This window comes from Brachyhypopomus gauderio, unplaced genomic scaffold (assembly GCF_052324685.1).
Source record: "Brachyhypopomus gauderio isolate BG-103 unplaced genomic scaffold, BGAUD_0.2 sc419, whole genome shotgun sequence".
Lineage (NCBI taxonomy): Eukaryota > Metazoa > Chordata > Actinopteri > Gymnotiformes > Hypopomidae > Brachyhypopomus > Brachyhypopomus gauderio.
Genome location: NW_027507240.1, coordinates 15,001 through 30,000, shown reverse-complemented (window position 1 = coordinate 30,000; position 15,000 = coordinate 15,001). Strand labels below are relative to the sequence as shown.

The window sequence follows — 15,000 nt, the reverse complement described above, 5'->3', positions numbered from 1 at the left end:
GTACCTCTCCTCTCAGTGGCTCACGCAGTTTTGTCTGTTCTTTTTCTGGAACATTCTAAGGCTGACTGCCAGGTTTTTGACAGTAATACCGCGTTAATGTTTGTTGGAGAATGTTAGTGACACACACACACCGTTACTTTTTGTGGATCAGTTTTGTGTTAGGTGTTTATTAATCAGAGTGTCATATATCTAACCAGATTTTAAAATCTAATTTAATCATAGTTGTTAATAAAAGCTGTATTTTTTTTCTAAAGAGATCAATAAAATGTCCCTATAATGTCAGACAAACACACACCTTGTGACCACAGGCAGCCACACACCGGTCTGAAACACACACCGGTCTAAAACACACACCGGTCTAAAACACACACCGGTCTAAAACACACACCGGTCTAAAACACACACCGGTCTAAAACACACACCAGTCTAAAACACACACCAGTCTGAAACACACACCAGTCTGAAACACACACCAGTCTGAAACACCAGCTCTGACTGGGACCTCATGCTGAGGCTGGTGGGCGGGGCCTGTTCAGAGTGACATCAAGCCCCTCCTCAGCAGTAAAGGCCAAGGCACAAGCCCCGCCCCCAGCTGCAGGGTACAGCCAAACAGAAAAGTTGAAAGAAAGGCCCCCCTTAGCACACACACACAAGCAACATTTCCAGGTTGTGATTCGAGTGTGTGTAATAACAGAGGGTGTGTTCTGTTAGACAAAAGGGCAGACAGATGACAGAGAATGAATGAAAGAGGACAAGGCAGGCAGAGAGTGTGTGTGTGTGTGTGTGTGTGTGTGTGTGTGTGTGTGTGTGTGTGTGCGCGTGTGTCTTGGCCCCTAGGACTGGAGTGTATTTAAGGGATTGTGTCCCTAACTGACAGGCTGTGGTCAACCAGACATGGCTTGAGGCAAAGAAAATAATGGGAATGATGAGATGTGTGTGTGTGTGTGTGTGTGTGTGTGTGTGTGTGTGTACACAGGTGTATACCTTTGTCTTTGTGTGTGTGTGTGTGTGTGTGTGTGTGTGTGTGTGTGTGTGTGTGTGTGTGTGTGTGTGTGTGTGTGTGTGCTTAAAGCTCAAGAAGCCACCACCCTGATAATCATCCTGATAATCATAATTTGCATAAACAACTATGACATCATTTGCATAAACCATCTATGACACCATTTGCATAAACAACAATGACATCATTGGCAATAATTTATTTGCGAGACGCAAGCCGTTAGACGGGACGGAGAGGCTTTCTGGGGAATTAATCAGCTGCCACACACACACTTATTTAAACCAGCGTCCCACTGGCCCTGAAGACTGACAGCTCAAAACTCCCACCTACTTTAGTATTATTAGTCTCTCTCCTACGGTGGGGGGCGTGTTTGTGTGTGTGTTTGGTGGGGGTGCGTGTTTGTGTGTTTGTGTGTGTTTGGTGGGGGGGTGTTTGTGTGTTTGTACGTGCGTGTTTGGTAGGGGGGTCTGGGTGTGTCTTCTACTGTCTGCTGTGCACATACACACGCAAGACGTTGCTCTGTAATACTGCACAAGCCTTCATTAGACCTAGATATGATGAGTAACGTTACTGCTTAAGGACATGCTGTAATAAAGCTGATTCAGTGTGTGTGTGTGTGTGGGTGTGTAGGGGGGGTGCTGTGCATGACTTTCAGCATGTCATTATTCCACCAAGAGCAGACAGAGCAGCCGCAGGAAACACACACACACACACACACACACACACACACACTCCTGCAGCAAGAGAAACAGTCTCCTAATATTTTCCTTCATTTGATGGTTATGAAGGTCACTGCAACATTAACACTCACTCGATCAATCAGTCAATCACTCACTCACTCACTCAGTGCCCATGACAACTAAACCAACAGTCAGCAGCGCTTGCATACAGACCACAGACATCCACACAAGAAGCAGCGGTAGAAAGAGGCCGACGCCCCCTTCAGCAGCGATCCCGCCCACGTGAACTCTGAACAGAACTACTGAACAGAACCACGGGCCATCTGGGCTGGCTAACAGAATACAAGGACCCCAACAAGCACCAAGTTCATCAGTAGGGTCCAGAAGGGGACTGGTAACTGCACCACAGACTCAAAGCCCCGCCCACAGAGCAGACCAACCCAAGCGCTGCCTGGATTGACTAGTGGAAGGTGTGTGACTGTGTCCCAGCCCTGCACACTGGAGCAGCCGGCCCTGTATGAACAGCTAAGTGTCTTCATCCAGAACTCAGCAGAGCACTAGAAGAACTCGAGGTAAACGTAGAAGGTCAGAGACATCCAGGAAGCTCCGCAGGGTGAGGTAGGGCCCCAGGAGCCCTCTGAATGGGGACAATAAGATCAAAGCCACAAACATGTCCAGTCATCAGATACCCAGCAGACACAATACGCTGCCCAAGTGAAGAACTGGATGCTGTCGACGACGTCAAGACCTGAGAAGTCCTCACAATACATGGACACTCCACCCAAGACTCCACCCAGGATCCAACATCCAACGGCTGAACACCAGCTGCACGGGGGGAGGTGGAGTGCCTACAATGTGTTAGATTCACTGTGACACACAACGTCAGATGGGAGACGAGGTCGCCGTAGAAACAGAGGGGTTACCATGGCAGGATAAGCTCAAGGGAATGCACCACTGACAGATATCAGAGAGGTGGCTGACATGGGACAATCATACCAATGACCAGAAAAGACAAGACTGAAGAACAGCACAGAACCACCAGTCAAGGAGACACAACCATAGCGTTAAGGGTTAGGGTACACACATCCACACAGATAAACAGGTTAGGGTTAGGGTACACACATCCACACAGATAAACAGGTTAGGGTTAGGGTACACACGTCCACACAGATAAACAGGTTAGGGTTAGGGTACACACGTCCACACAGATAAACAGGTTAGGGTTAGGGTACACACGTCCACACAGATAAACAGGTTAGGGTTAGGGTACACACATCCACACAGATAAACAGGTTATCGAAACTAATATATATATATATATATATATATATATATATATATATATATATATATATATATATATATATATATATATATATATCTCACAGCTGTGATGTTATTCACAATAACACTTTTACACATCAGTTGTAAAACTAAAGTCTGAATGAGGGTCCAACACGCAGTGATAAATGTGCAGCCATGTTGACAATTCCTTCCACTAAAAAGTAGTTCCACAACAAATATTGGGTTGCTATGCAACAGTAATAATTGCCTGCCTAACACAATACCAAAAGCACATGGCTTATGTCTACAGAGAGATGGAGAGATGGTAGATAGAAATGAAAGTGAAGAACGAAATAAGACTGAAAACAAACATTAACATTAGGGAGGTTGTTTATTAGGGTTATTAGGATGTGTTTATCAGCACTTTCCTCCTGCAGTAGTGATGTAGGGTGTGGCCATCCCACTCCACACATCTCACCCATGACCCCCACACTCATGACCCCTGACCTCCGCACCCATGACCTGCTCTTTATTTCAAGCTAACAGCAGACTCAGAATTTGTTCCATCACTGTGTTGTGTTTATATATATATATACACACACACACACATATATATATATATTTGTATGTGTGTAGCAGGAGGACTAACACTACATCAATTGACTGAAAGAAAAAGTCACAGAACTGACATCACAGCTAAGCAAATCACAGGCAGGAGCACACACACACACACACACACTGAGAGAGCGGAGTCTGCACAGTCTGCAGATCTGACATATGATAGGGCCTAAGGGTGAGGTTCCTAATGGGTGAACACACACACACACACACACACACACACACACACTCCACCAGTCCACACACACACACCATGCACACACTTCCCCAGCTCGCACATACACGCATTCCCACAAGAATATTCACTTTCAATGTGACTGAAAAGAAAAATAAACAAACAAAATGAACAAATCTGAATAATGTAAATATGCAAAACAGTATGCAAATGAAAACATGCATAAACATGTCAGAAAGCACCTATGAGAGGCTGGCCAGTCTATTACCTCTCCACATTGTGGTCTCAGGCCTTGCAGTACAAAAAAAAACTTCCCCACCCTTAACATGCACTCAGAGGGTCATTTTGTTAAGCAAAGTGTTAACTCGAGCCCAAAGGTAAACAGTTTCAGAGTGGGCACACAGGATATCGCTTTCAGTCAAAGCATTGCATTTGCATCAGACACACACACAAAATATACCCAAAAACAAAACACACACACACACCGATCTGCTATACAGTAGTAAAATCAGGACACCCAAAACCTATGATAACATGACACTATGCACTGAGACAGATTTACTTTGAGACTGCGCGTGTGTGTGTGTGCGTGCGTGTGTGTGTGTGTGTGTGTGTGTGGATAAAGGCCTAAATCTCTGTCTTGTCGTCACAGCTACCACTAACAGGAAGTGAGTGTATATTAAACGAAAGTCTTAATTCCATGTCACACTACATTACTGCATGTTGGGTGAATATAGCCCTCAGACAGAAATTACTCTGACACCTTTCAACACTAATAGACTGCTTGAACTGTGAGCCAGCGTCTTCACCGAGACATGTAGACAGTAGGGAGACAACAGGAAGCAAATGTTCTCTCCTTCTCCATCGGCTCTGTTAAAAACCCCTAAGCAAGCGCACTGCAAACTCATATGTTCAACACGCATCATTTTTCTAACCTAAATTTTTTAAACCACATTACTCCCTCCGTGTTGATGTTCCATTAATCAAACCGAGAACAGAAAGAACTACTGTTGCTCAGGAGGAATAATCAACCCGTTCTGTCCGAGCAAAACTGCATTTTCATCAAGTCCCTGACTGCTGAACTAAATAAATAAATCGAATGCTGATGAAATACATGTCCCCAGCAAAGGAGAGCTTACATTTTTCGTAGTCTATAGTCCTGGACTCAAGCGTGCTTGAGAGGAATGGTTAAGGCAGGGTATCTGCACATTTTTAAATCTCAAATTCAATGACTTTTAAGACCTTTTTAATACCTCTCACAAGAAAAAATAATACTATTACTGCAGATGTGTTCCACATCGTTGACGGGGGGGATATGATTGTTGACGTTGAGGCCGTATACTCCAACGCTGGGAATCTAGCACTAGGACCCTGGAGCGGTTATTTTCTGCATGGTCCTAGCGCTAGGGCAAAGTTCACATCGCGCCAGAACAACTGAACAACACACACTTATAATAATTTAATGCCTCCCCTCATAAAATTCCAGACATTTTAAGACATTTTTAGGCCTTGAATATGGAAAACTAAATTTAAGACATTTTAAGACTTTTTAAGGACCCGCGGGTACCCTGTTAAGGGGTATGATTAGGGTAAAGGGGTATGATTAGTGTAAAGGGGTATGATTTCGATTAGGGATATAATTAAGGAGAAATCAGACTAACATCTCTCAACCAGTCAGAGACCTCCCATACCTCTCATAACAGTAACTGTAGTAATTCAGTACCTCCCATACCTCTCATAACAGTAACTGTAGTAATTCAGTACCTACAATAACTATAACTGTAGTAATTCAGTATCTCCTGTAACTGTGGGGCCAGCAGTAATCCAGTACCTCCTATAACTGTAGTAATTCAGTACCTCTCATAAGTGTAGTAATTCAGTTTCTCCCATAACTGTAACTGTAGTAATTCAGTATCTCCCATAACTGTGGGGCCAGCATTAATTCAGTACCTCCCATAACTGTATCTATAGTAATTCATAATTAGCTACCTAAGCATGACGATTCATTTTGTTTTATATCTATTTTTTAATGATGTTTTGAGAATACAGAGTATGTGAGTTCACTCAGCTGTTGTGGTGTAAGAAAAGACAGAATAAAATTAATGAGAGAAAAGAAAAAGGGAATGAGAGACAGATGGAGAGGAAGACAGAAGGAACATGAGACAGAAGAGGGAGGGACTAGGGAGAGAGGCAGAGCTTGACCGAAACATCATTTTCATGGAGGACAATTAAAACATGCACCACACACAGTTACCAAGTGAATGTTTTTGCTGTCGTGGTTACCAAGAGAAGAATGCATTGCGGGGGAAGAAAAAAATAAACAACAGCAACATCCTGCAAATTTGCATATGCTGATGAGCACCTATCGTCTACAATTTACATAAACTTATCATCCTTGACAAGGAACAAGTGAAATCAACCCAATACTGTACAGAGAAAACATGAGCGTTTAATCTTAAACTCATGAATATTCATAAGGAGATTAAGCCTTGGAATGCATTTAAGTCAGAGATACCATGGAGAAAGAAAAGTGAACAGAAAAAAAACAGCTTGTGACTAATCAAGTGCTGAGCTATAATTCAGACTGAGGGGGGAGGGGCTTATTGCTACACCATACGGTGGACCAATAAGAGCTGGAATAAGGACGGCCCCTTACCTGTATGGGGTGTGTACGACGTTGGATAAGGTTACAGGTGTGTGGCACTTGAGCTTGCGACAGTGAAGATCAGACAGACGGCCCTTCAGCGAGACCCCCCTGCAGGACGACATCAGGCATGAATTAAGATCACTCTCACCTCAGGCCACCAACAACCACAGCGACATCGGGTTTCACGACACAGAAATTCAGCGTTGCTGAACGCACCGTACATGCGCCACACACACCCAGTGCACTGAAGACTCACACGATACGACTGTGGTGAAGACAAGCAGGTGAGAACCGGGAAGGAGAAAATAAGAGACACGGACAGCACTAAGCTCGGCGAACACGGAGCGTCTCATGAGACAACTGGAGACACGTGTGTCAGCATCAGCATATGCTTACAGCACAAAGGCTAATCAGGTGTGTGTGTGTGTACACCACATTCTCATGAACACATCAGGCCAGGGAGTACTGACAGCACTTCTAGCTGGTAATTGTCTCACAGTCCTGTTTTCTGTAAATGGATCATCGCATGTTGGCTCTACATGCTGAAAAAACAGAGCACAGGTGACAAACGACACCTTCCTCTCTCGGCTCTGAATACAGCTTTCAAACCATACGTATCACTGTTCCCCTTTCAGTTTTTAACAGAAAATATGATGCAAAATCTAAACAAATGCTCATATAGCAAACTGTTGTGAGATCAGTAAAGTACAAATGATAGGAATCCAGTTTAGTGATATCAGAAATAATCTTGGTATCGGTTTGATATCACATCGGTTCGATATTGCAGTTTTGTGATATATTGGCCAAGCCCTGTGACTCGAAGGGGAGGGCTGATGCGTACTGAGAAACAGAATGGAGTAACTGCGGAGCAAGTATGCGCTTGACAAAACGTACTGTACTGCACCAGAGAAACAGCTCAGTGTGTTGTGGAGCGAAGATGATGATGGTGTTCAAAGATGAGTACATAAGTAGTCATGTACACAGAGGAAGAAGAGGAGGATCACAACGACAAAAAAGAGATGAAGTCAGTAGCAATGACGGCACATAAGAGTCCAGATATTAGTGATGATGATGGTGGTGGTGATGATGATAGTGGTGATGATGGTGATGTTTTCATCCTCAGGCACTGACTTGCACCAAAAAGCCCCATAAACCACAAATGAGACCGTGTGTGTGTGTGTGTGTGTCCATAGTGCACTGAGACATTTTCTGAGATATTTCCAGCACCTCATTTCCGTCTCTGCTGGTGTCTGCGCGTGTCAGCACACGTGTGTGCGTTTGAAAGCGCCAGTGTGTATGACGTGGACGATTACATGGCCACGATGCCTTTGATGCTGTGTGTGCGTACCTACCTGCACGTGTCATCATAAATGTATGAAGTCAGTGTGGGACACAGCTGTGTGCGTGAGGCAGGGCGAACTTGGAGGGTGTGCAGTGCACTCAACAGCACTAGCGCTTAGCGCTAAACCGTCTGCTGATGAACCATTAGCATGCTGATGGCCCCTCTCCCTCCCTCCCTCCCTCCCTCTCTCTCCTCGTCCTTTTTTCTTTTATTTCCAGATTGTTCCTACACATCCATATGACTTTCATCTGCCTTTTTCGAGTTTGTATCACAACTTTCCCACCCCTCTCCCGCCCCTCTCATTCACCTTTAGACGCTAGCTCTGCTCTCGCTAAAAGGCTTTCTGAGTTTCTGAACGTTTAAAAGGTTGAATTTAATTACTGTTGGAGTAACGAGACCCTCATCTACACTAAGTGGACGACTGAATGGTAATTATTCTGCTCCTATAATAAAAAAAACACTGCAGTGGATAGCTGTCTCCGTCACACACACGGAGCACACACACGTGTACACAAGCACACATATACGTACACACACTCGTATGTAGAACACGTACATGCACTCCCATGTATATATACACACAGATAATTTCAGAATTGTCTCCAGTTTTGAAACTGTTTCTCTGCAAATGAGCACTAGACACACTTGCACATGCACACACACACCAATCCACCCCCTACACTTACACACACACACACACACACACACACACACACACACACCAATCCACGCCTACACTCACTCACACACACACACACACACACACACACACACACACACACACACACACACCAATCCACCCCCTACACTCACACACACACCAATCCACGCCTACACTCACACACACACACCAATCCACCCCCTACACTCACACACCAATCAATCCACCCCTACACACACACACACTAATCCACCCCCTACACTCCTACATACACTCATACCAATACACCCCCTACACTCACACACACTCATACCAATACACCCCCTACACTCACACACACCAATCAACCCCCTACACTTACACACACCCCTGCACTCACACACACACACACACACACAACTACCCTCATACACACAAACCCACCTGACCTGTGTGTGAATGACCTGCACGTGAGATGGTTCAGATCGAGCTGTGTATGAATGACGTGCACGTGAGAATGGCCAGACATGGTCCGTGAGCACGTAAAGATTTCTTAGTCACACCATACACTATCGCAACATTCACTCTCCCCTGTTCAACTCCTACGCTCCATAACTTTATCTATGTCTCGCTCTCTCTGCATTGTGTGTGTGTGTGTGAGTGTGTGTCCCACATGTTCCTCAGCCTTGGTCATCCAAGAAAGAAAATATGATTCTATTCACTAAATTACCTGCCATGTTCAGTCCTGGTCTTGGCAACAGTGATATAAACAGCATACTTGCTGCCCTTGTCCAAGAAGTTCACCATGTTCACCAATACAGACAAACCAACAAAACCAGATAAACTCCTGACCCGAGATCAGCGCTACCGTCAATATGCTGATACATATTCTGAGACCCTAACCTAACCCGAAACAAATATATTAGTATTTGAGAACAGTCTAGGATCGTGTCCTAATAAAGTTTCTAAGAGAAGCTTCATTGATTGTTTTTTTTTTTTTTACTTGGCGAAGTAGCATACTGCTGTATTAGCCTAGCGGGCCACGAGTTACTTCTGTTATACATAAAATAGATGGTGGTATCCTGCTGATACCAGTAAGACTGCCAACATTTCATCTGAACTGAGAGACCCATCGGGACTTGGTGTTAGATAAAGTCCTGAAGGTCTCAGAGTGAGAGTGACTAACATTAGTCATGGAGGGATAGCGTGTGCTAAGTCTAGGATGTTTCTGACAAAGTGCTTCTTTACACAGCTGATGGAAGGACCTCTGTCCAAAAACGACCCGTCTGTGTGCAGTTTGTGTATTTTGTGTAATGAAGTATTTTATACTTCACTACAATTACTAATATCCACAGATCCATCCATCTGGATAATTTAGACTGAGAAAGAAATAACACACTGACCCTAGAAGTACCACCCAGAGATTCTCCCTAACAGCAGTTCTGAATTACAGCTGAACACGCTGATCCCAGACCAGCCCTGAGGAGATCCTCCCTAACAGCAGTTCTGAAGTACAGCTGAACACGCTGATCCCAGACCAGCCCTGAGGAGATCCCCCCCAACAGCAGTTCTGAATTACAGCTGAACACGCTGATCCCAGACCAGCCCTGAGGAGATCCTCCCCAACAGCAGTTCTGAATTACAGCTGAACACGCTGATCCCAGACCAGCCCTGAGGAGATCCTCCCCAACAGCGTGTTTGAGTCATAGTTGTGGCCGCACCGTGTACGGTGTGCGGTTGAACCGCTGCGTCCCGGGTCGTCGGGTCCGGCGTGTCGGACGGAGCGGCCGCGGCCCGTTGGCCCTCCTCCCGGCGTTTCCGCGGCAGCGCCAAGCAGAGCTGCGTGAGCGGAAGAACACGCGGTGATGGAGGGAGGGTGACGGAGGGAGAGAAGGAGGGAAGAACAGTTTCTGTTGGATTTCATCAGCTGGGAAGAGGCGGCGTCTTACACTGCTGTGAGTGTTGTGAGCCCTTAACCTACTGCAGGGAACCAGGCCTACAGCACTGCCATTCAGTCTCTCTAACTCACACACACACACACACACACACACACACACACACACACACACCTCCTCCTCCACCCTCCCCACCCGTGTAGGGCAGAGACGCTGAGCTCCACTCTCACCACACATGAGCCAAGACCCCTGTAACCCCACCACACTGCCCTCCATTTGTAACTCAGGGGGTAATTAGCAACACACCCACTCGTGGGGGGGGGGGGGGGGTTAAACTGGAGAGGCTCCTTCTCCATGTCGTGTGTCAGAACGACTTCCTCCCGCCAGTCTGCTCATCATCACTTCCTCTTCACCAATCATATTAAAATATTCAGCGGCTGTACACCCAGCCTCAAATATCTTCTCAACACTCCACCGACTTCCTCCAACAGTCACGTGTGCTTCCTCTGATGCTCAGATGAGGCGGTTGTGTCCCTGACGTGAGAGTCTCCGCGGAGACGGCCCTGTCCACATCTGCTCGCTGGACGTGTCCCACGTCCGTCCCCTTGATCCGTGAAACTCTCCGGAGAGCTGTGGCCATCTCAAACAGTTCCACCCAAACTCACCTTCACCTTGGAGACAGTCCAGGTCAGTGCCTTGTGTGACACAGCAATGTTAATTAGAAAACATGTCTAAATGTGATTGGTCAATGGAGCAGAAGGTACTGTTCTATAAGGGGGGGTTTGGTTTGGGGTACTCAAAAATTTATCATTTTTATAATTTCTTTTTTTTCTTCATGTATAGAAGTAAACATCCACTTCTTCTCCGGTAGCTCACAGTGTGTGTGTGTGTGTGTGTGTGTGTGTGTGTGTGTGTGTGTGTGTGTGTATATAGTGACAGCTCCTACAGTACTCCCCACGATTACAGGCAGTACTACAGTCTAATCTTCATCCTTGAACTCTTCCTCACTAGTACAAGATCAAGTCAAGTGGCAGTCTCAGCAGGACATGCAGAACTCATTCAGTTCCTACTCGGTTCCTCTGGCCCTTCACAGACGCCACTGGCTGGGGTTCAAGTCTCAGCCGCAGCTCACACACACACACACCTAGGACCCCACGCTCTGTCCTAAGGATCTTCCTGCTGAACCTCCGGCAGAAGAAAGTGTATTGAGACGACGTGAGATCTTTTCTCTCTCAGCATGAGATTAGAATGAAGTCTGATGGGTTCAGAAAGTTTGACACAATGATGGTATTATCAGTCAAAGTCCTAATCACATGCTCACGCGCACACACACACACACACACACACACACACACACACACACACACACACACACCATAAACCTACTCCCCAGTAGGTAGTTAACACCATGACACACTTCACCGTCCTTATACATTCTAAGTGCATCTAAATGTAGCCACTGGCAACATGCATTATTAATGCTCTTCCTCCTGGGCTCAGCTTTGTGTAGAATGATGGTGTTGAGAGATGGGTGTGTGTGTGTGTGTGTGTCAGTGTTCCCCGTCAGCCCTGTAACTGGCTCCGCCCTCCCCGTCAGCCCTGTGATTGGCCCCGCCCTCTCAAGCGCTTCTGGGTCCCACCACACTAATTCCACTATAACTGCCCAAAGTATGTCGAGTATTTGTTGAACGGGACAAACAGAAAAGCAATTTGCGCTGTACGGATCCGTGCAGCCAGAGTTCCGGTGCTGGAGCGGCACACTGACGTGTGGATCAGGTCCAGCTGTGGTCATTAGAGTTTAACTGCACACACAGTTAATGTCTCACTTCCACAGGATTAGCCCAGCACTGGACGCAGAAGACGACACACCACACAAAACCGCCCCGCACAAAGTCCAGACCGCAGAGGAACATTCCAGAAACCCGAGCAAGGGAACGAAACCCCTGTGGAATTCATAAACCACCTGAGACTGAAACCCCTGTGCTGTTCACTGCAGCGTCTCATCCATCTTCTGGAATGGTCACGCATTGCAGAGCGTACGGAGCTGATGGGGTTAGATCCACTCTCAGCAGGGATGGAGCTGATGGTGTTAGATCCCCTCCCAGCAAACCTAGCAACCTAGAAGGTGATGTGTTAGATCAGCCCATGCCTCCACACCTTCTTCTCTCCCTCCTCCTCTCCCACACTCATCCCCTCTCTGTGACCACGTGCAGGACCAGAGTACCCGCTGCTGCCCCGACGTCCTGCTCCCGTGTCGGCCCATCGTGCCTCCATGAATGCGGTTGAAGGAGTGGCCCAGTGGACCCAGCACAGATCCACCAATCCCCACGCCTCCACCAGCAGCCCGGCTTCCTCCACATCCATCACACCCACACCTCTTAACCCCACCCTAATGGAGGGAAATGAGGGTCCTGGTGACAAGGCACGTGATGTATTTGAATGGATGGACACACACACACACACACACACACACACACACATACACACATTCTCTCACACTCTCTCATTGTTCGAAAATCAATTAATTAGGATGTGTGTCAAGTGCACAGAGCACTTAACACAGGCTCCAGTCTATGCAGGGCACTGCACCCTGGAGAGTGCAGACATAGTCTCTTCAACTGCTGACCCCAGGTCAGTGGCGGCTGCATTCTTTTCAGAGCTCTGCGTTCTGGAGAGCTGACTTCAGGTCAGTAGAGGCAGCAGAAGGATTCTCTCTGCTTTTTTTTCACTCACTCATTAGAAAGTGGATTTGAGATCAGTGATTTCAACCAGTTCACAAGCTCATGTGTCACATCACAAATGGTGGAGCATTTGACTCACTCATGATGACAACGGCGAGGTGCTTCAACATCTGATCTCGGATCATCATTGGTGGTCTGGGCACACATGCGTACGTGTCGGTGGTGATCAGAGTACACAGGTAGGATTAGTAGTAGGGGTGATTACTAGTAGGAGTGAATGTGATTAGTAGTAGGAGTGATTACTAGTAGGAGTGAATGTGATTACTAGTAGGAGTGATTACTAGTAGGAGTGAATGTGATTAGTAGTAGGAGTGAACGTGAATAGTAGTATGAGTGATTACTAGTAGGCGTGAATGTGATTAGTAGTAGTAGTAGTGATTACTAGTAGGAGTGAATGTGATTAGTAGTAGTAGTAGTGATTACTAGTAGGAGTGAATGTGATTAGTAGTAGTAGTGATTACTAGTAGGAGTGAATGTGATAAGTAGTAGTAGTGATTAGTAGTAGGAGTGAATGTGATAAGTAGTAGTAGTGATTAGTAGTAGGAGTGAATGTGATAAGTAGCAGTAGTGAATGTGATTTGTAGTAGTAGTAATTAGTAGCAGTAGTGAATGTGATTAGTAGTAGTGATTACTAGCAGTAGTGAATGTGATTCGTAGTAGTGATTACTAGCAGTAGTGAATGTGATTCATAGTAGTGATTAGTAGCAGGAGTGAATGTGATTCGTAGTAGTGATTAGTAGCAGTAGTGAATGTGATGTGTAGTAGTGATTAGTAGCAGTAGTGAATGTGATGTGTAGTAGTAATTAGTAGCAGTAGTGAATGTGATGTGTAGTAGTAATTAGTAGCGGTAGTGAATGTGATGTGTAGTAGTAATTAGTAGCGGTAGTGAATGTGATTAGTAGTAGTAATTAGTAGCAGTAGTGAATGTGATTAGTAGTAGTGATTACTAGCAGTAGTGAATGTGATTAGTAGTAGTGATTACTAGCAGTAGTGAATGTGATTAGTAGTAGTGATTACTAGCAGTAGTGAATGTGATTAGTAGTAGTAATTAGTAGCAGTAGTGAATGTGATTAGTAGTAGTGATTACTAATAGGAGTGAATGTGATTAGTAGTAGTAGTAATTACTAGTAGGAGTGAATGTGATTAGTAGTAGTAGTAATTACTAGTAGGAGTGAATGTGATTAGTAGTAGGAGTGAACGTGAATAGTAGTATGAGTGATTACTAGTGGGAGTGAACGTGATTAGTAGTAGTAGTAGTGATTACTAGTAGGAGTGAATGTGATTAGTAGTAGTAGTAGTGATTACTAGTAGGAGTGAATGTGATAAGTAGTAGTAGTGATTAGTAGTAGGAGTGAATGTGATAAGTAGTAGTAGTGATTAGTAGTAGGAGTGAATGTGATAAGTAGTAGGAGTGAATGTGATTAGTAGTAGTAGTAATTAGTAGCAGTAGTGAATGTGATTTGTAGTAGTGATTACTAGCAGGAGTGAATGTGATTCATAGTAGTAATTAGTAGCAGTAGTGAATGTGATTAGTAGTAGTGATTACTAGCAGTAGTGAATGTGATTCGTAGTAGTGATTACTAGCAGTAGTGAATGTGATTCATAGTAGTGATTACTAGCAGGAGTGAATGTGATTCGTAGTAGTGATTAGTAGCAGTAGTGAATGTGATGTGTAGTAGTGATTAGTAGCAGTAGTGAATGTGATGTGTAGTAGTAATTAGTAGCAGTAGTGAATGTGATGTGTAGTAGTAATTAGTAGCGGTAGTGAATGTGATGTGTAGTAGTAATTAGTAGCGGTAGTGAATGTGATTAGTAGTAGTAATTAGTAGCAGTAGTGAATGTGATTAGTAGTAGTGATTACTAGCAGTAGTGAATGTGATTAGTAGTAGTAATTAGTAGCAGTAGTGAATGTGATTAGTAGTAGTGATTACTAATAGGAGTGAATGTGATTAGTAGTAGTAGTAATTACTAGTAGGAG

General features: G+C 45.1%; 1 long non-coding RNA gene across 1 annotated transcript in view; it reads right to left on the bottom strand.

Annotated features, from left to right (window-relative positions):
• Nucleotides 1–13,868, bottom strand: part of LOC143505919 (uncharacterized) — a 48,013-nt gene extending 34,145 nt beyond the window's left edge. Inside the window, exons 1-2 of the long non-coding RNA XR_013128058.1 lie at nt 13,102–13,868; nt 6,414–6,512 (exon numbers count right to left, since the gene is read on the bottom strand). This is a non-coding gene — a long non-coding RNA (uncharacterized LOC143505919). The remainder of the gene's footprint in view (nt 1–6,413; nt 6,513–13,101) is intronic.
• Nucleotides 13,869–15,000: the final 1,132 nt, after the last annotated feature.